Source organism: Eriocheir sinensis, unplaced genomic scaffold (genome assembly GCF_024679095.1).
Source record: "Eriocheir sinensis breed Jianghai 21 unplaced genomic scaffold, ASM2467909v1 Scaffold280, whole genome shotgun sequence".
Taxonomy (NCBI): Eukaryota; Metazoa; Arthropoda; class Malacostraca; order Decapoda; family Varunidae; genus Eriocheir; species Eriocheir sinensis.
In genome coordinates, this window is record NW_026111588.1 from 347,298 (window position 1) to 353,302 (window position 6,005).

Below are 6,005 nucleotides of genomic sequence, written 5' to 3' on the forward strand. Positions count from 1 at the left end.
ATTGAAATCTCCTAGGATGGAGATTTCAGCGAAGGGAGAGTGGGTAAAGATGTGCTCCACTTTAGAATTCAAATAGTCAAAGAATTTTACATAGTTGGTAGAGTTAGGTGAGAGATAAACAGCGCAGATGTATTTAGTAATAGAGTGACAATGAAGTCTTAGCCAGATGGTGGAAAATTCAGAAGAGTCAAGGTCGTGGGCACAAGAGCAAGTGATGTCGTTGCGCATGTAGGCGCAACATCCAGCTTTGGATTGAAATTTAGGATAGAGATAGTAGGAGGGAACAGAGTAGAGATTGCTGTCAGTAGCCTCAGAAACCTGTGTTTCGGTAAGGAAGAGAAGGTGAGGTTTAGAGGAGGAGAGATGATGTTCCACAGAATGAAAATTAGAGCGAAGACCGCGAATGTTGCAGAAATTGAGAAGAAAGAGGTTCGAGGAGTTATCAAGACACCTCTCGGGTCGGCAGCCAGACGGGGAGTCCTCCCTGGGGGAATTTGTGGTCCCCCCCCCCAGGCGGGGACTCCGAGGCTTGGTGTATGTGCGCCATTTTGAAATTTTAATTTTGGGAAAAGGTGTATATGTTGTGTGAATGTAGTGGTGTGGATAAAGAGAGGATCTGTCTTTAGAAAGCATGCTGAACTACTCTCGGTGTTGGTGAGACAATAGGAAACAGTTAGTGAGGACATGGGAAGGGTCTTTGGAGGCTTCAGCTCCTTCTCACCTCCCATATATACCTCACCAGGAGTGGCACGCCCGATCAGTAGGTGTCTCCACTCCTACCTACCATATATATATATATATATATATATATATATATATATATATATATATATATATATATATATATATATATATATATATATATATATATATATATATATATATATATATATATATATATATATATATAGATATATATATATATATATATATATATATATATATATATATATATATATATATATATATATACATATATATGTATATATATATATATATATATATATATACATATATATGTATATATACATCTTCAAACAATTAATGGAGCTGTGTCGTCAAAATACACTTAGATTAATGTAAAATTGTATCAATATAAATATACAGAATATCAATAAAGTAATGTAAGAATTTATGAAAATAAAAATGCAAAATACGCAAAAAATAACTCATATTTAAAAAAAAACTATATATACAGAAATACACATAAAATAATTAAATGTGCATTAAAATAAATAGACAAAATACACATACAATAAGGAAAATTTGTATTGAAATAGATATACAAAATACACATAAAATAATGTAAATACGTAGAAAACAAAACAAAATATATATGTATATATATAGATATATATATATAGATACATATATATATATATATATATATATATATATATATATATATATATATATATATACAAAATACACATAAAATAATGTAAATTAGTATCAAAATAAATAAACAAAATTCCAATAAAAGAATGTATATTTGTAGGAAAATATATATACAAAATGCAAATAAAATTCCTAAAATTTGTATAAAAATATATACAAAAATACACAAAAACAATTTAAATTTGTTTGAAAATAGATATGCAAACTACACATAAAACTAGGCAAATTTGTATTGAAATACATTTACAAAATACACATTAAGTAATGTATAATTGTATGAAAATATATAAACAAAGACACATAAAATAACGTAAACTTGCATAAAATATATATACAAAATATACATTAAATAATGTAAATATGTATAAAAATATATATACAAAATACACATAAAATAATGTAAAATCGTTTCAAAATAAATAAACAGAATATCAATAAAATAATGTAAATTTGTATGAAAATAAAGATGCAAAAACCCATATAATAACGCATATTTGTATAAAAATATACATACCAAAATACACATGAAATAATTAAATTGGTATTTAAATAAATATACAAAATGCACATACAATAAAGTAAATTTGTATTGAAATAGATATGGAAAATACACATCAATAATGTAAATTTGTATCAAAATATATATACGAATAAACATAAAATAGAATAAATTTCTATGAAAATATACATACAAAATACATATAAAATTATGTAAATAAGTATAAAAATATATATACCAAAAACACCTAGAATATTGTAAATTCTTATCAAAATAAATAAACAAAATTCCGATTTGAATTTGTATTAAAATAAATATACAAAAAGCACATACAATAAGGTAAATTTGTATTGAAATAGATATTCAAAATACATATAAAACAATGTAAATTTCTTTCAAAATATATATACGAATACACATAAAATAACGTAGATTTCTGTAAATATATATATATATATATATATATATATATATATATATATATATATATATATATATATATATATATATATATATATATATATATATATATATATATATATATATATATATATATATATATATATATATATATATATATATATATATTTTACCCATAAAATGAATTAAATACGTATAAAAAAATGTATACAAAATACACATAAAATAATGTAAGTTCGTATCAAAATAAATAAACAAAATACCAGTTAAAGAATGTGTATTTGTATGAATATAAATATACAAAATACTCATAAAATAACGTAAATTTGTATAATACCATATATACAAAAGTACACAAATGTAATTAAATTTGTATGAAAATAGATATACAAAATTCACATAAAATAAGCTAAATTTGAATTGAAATATATTTAAAAAATACATAAAGTAATTTAAATTTGATTCAAAATATTTATACAAATAATCATATAATAACGCAAATTTGTATGAAAATATGTAAGCAAAATAATCATTAAATAATGTAAATACGTATAAAAAATATGTACAAAATACACATATAATCTTGTAATTCGTATCAAAAGAATTAAACGAAATACCAATAAAGTAATGTAAATTTGTATGAGAAAACATGTACAAAATATACATAAAATAACGCAAATTTCTATAAAAATATGTGTACAAAAATGCACATAAAATGAAGTAAATTTGCATACAAATATATATACAAAACACACATTAAATATTGTTAATGAGTATAGAAATTTGTGGTCCCCCCCCCAGGCGGGGACCACATAAAATAATGTAGATTTATATGAAAATATATATACAAATACACTTAAAATAGCATAAATTAGTATAAAAATATATATACAAAATACACATTAAATGATGTAAATACGTATAAAAATATATATATACAAATTACACATAAAACAATGAAAATTCGTATCAAAATAAATCAACAAAATACCAATAAAATAATATATATTTGTGTGAAATCAAATTTAGAAAATACACATAACATAACTTAAATTTGTATTAAAATCTATACAAAAAAACCCAAAAATAATTTAAATTTGTATGAAATTGGATATACAAAATACACATAAAATTAGGTAAATTTGTTTTAAAATATACGTATATACAATATACCCATAAAATATTGTAAATTTCTATCAAAATATATAAACATAAAATAACGTATATTTGCAGAAATAAATAAATAAATATATATATATATATATATATATATATATATATATATATATATATATATATATATATATATATATATATATATATATATATATATATATATATATATATATATATATATATATATACATTAAATAATCTAAATATGTAAGGAAAATATATACAAAATACACATAGAATAATCTAAAATTGTATTTTTATAAATATACAGAATATCAATAAAGTAATGTAAAAATTTATGAAAATAAAGTTGCAAAATACCTATTAACATAACTTCTATTTAAAAAAATATATATATATACAAAAATACACATAAAATAGTTAAATTTGTATTAAAATAAATATACAAAACACACATACAATAAGGCAAATTTGTATTGAAATAGATATGCAAAATACACATAAAATAATGTTAATTTTTATCAAAATATATACGAGTACACACAATAAAATAACGTAAATGTTTTTGAAAATATATATACAAAATACACATAAAATAATGTATTTACGTAGAAAAATATCTATACAAAATACGCATAAAATAATGTAAATTCGTATCAAAATAAATAAACAAAATTCCAATAAAACAATGTACATGTGTTGGAAAATATATATAAAAAATACAAATAAAATAACAAAAAAATTGTATAAAAATATATAAAAAAACACAGAAATAATTTGAATTTGTTTGAAAATAGATATGCAAAATACACATAAAATTAGGCAAATTTGTATTGAGAATCATATACAAAATACACGTAAAATAATGTAAATTTGTATGAAAATATATAAACAAATACACACAAAATAGCGTAAATTTGCATAGAATATATATATACAAAATATACATTAAATAATGTAAATATGCATAAAAATATATATACAAAATACATATAAAATAATGTAAAATCGACTCAAAATAAATAAACAGAATATCAATAAAATAATGTAAATTTGTATGAAAATAAAGATGCAAAATACCCATATAATAACGCATATTTGTGTAAAAATATATATACAAAAATACACATAAAATAATTAAATTTGTATTAAAATTAATGGTAAAGATTCGTATTAGGTCCGTGCCAGTATCTCATAATCTACTTTATGAAACATTACTATCTCTTCATATATCTTTTCTACAAACCTTCAACAGTCATGGAAACGCTTTGAAAATCCAATTGAAGTACATTTCTTTTACTATTGAAAATAGGGGATAATGTTTACGAAAGCGCGTCGCATCCTCTGCTGGCCGCGGCGACGCTGCAGCCACTACAATATATAACTGCAGAGGGCTTGCAGGGTCGGGGTATATTTAAACTACTCCAGCCCTTACTACTAACAGAGGTGCCCCCTTAACCCCTTCAAGGGGGGATGTGCGCCCCTGGATCCCCGCATGTATATGTGACTTATTTCAGCGAGGAGTTATTTCTCGCAACACCGGCTGCAGCGTCGCCGCGGCCATCAGGGGAGGCGACGCGCTGTCGTAAACATTATCCAATATTTTCAAGAGTTAAGAAAAAGTCTTTGAATTGGATTTTCAAAGCGTTTCCATGACTGTTGAAGGTTTGTAGAAAAGATGAATGAAGAGATACTGATGTTTCATAAGATAGGTAATGAGATACTGGCAAGGACCTAAAAAGAATCTTACCCAAATTAATATATAAAATGAACATACAATAAAGTAAATCTGTATTGAAATAGATATGCAAAATACATATCAATAATGTAAATTTGTATCAAAATATATATACGAATACACATAAAATAGAGTAAATTTCTATAAAAATATACATACAAAATACATATAAAATGAGGTAAGTAAGTATAAAAATACATATACGAAATACACCTAAAATAATGTAAATTCGTATCAAAATAAATAAACAAAATTACGATAGAAGAACGTATATTTTTGGAAAATAAATATATATAATATACATAAAATAACGAAAAAAAATTTAAAAATATATACAAAAATACACAAAGATAATTTCAATTTGTATGAAAATAGATATACAAAATACACATATAATTAGTTAAATTTGTATTTAAATACATGCACAAAATACACATAAAATAATGTATATTTGTAAGAAATGAAAACAAATACACATAAAATAAAGTACATTAGTATAAAATATATATATACAAAATACACATAGAATAATTAAATTTGCATTAAAATTAATATACAAAATGCTCATACAATAAGGTAAATTTGTATTGAAAAAACATGCAAAATACACATAAAGCAATGTAAATTTGTTTCAAAATATATATACGAATACACATAAAATAAATAACGTAGATTTCTATAGAAAATATAAAAAATATAAAATATATATATATATATATATATATATATATATATATATATATGTATATATATATATATATATATATATATATATATATAATAAATAATGTAAATTTAGTCAAAATAAATAAA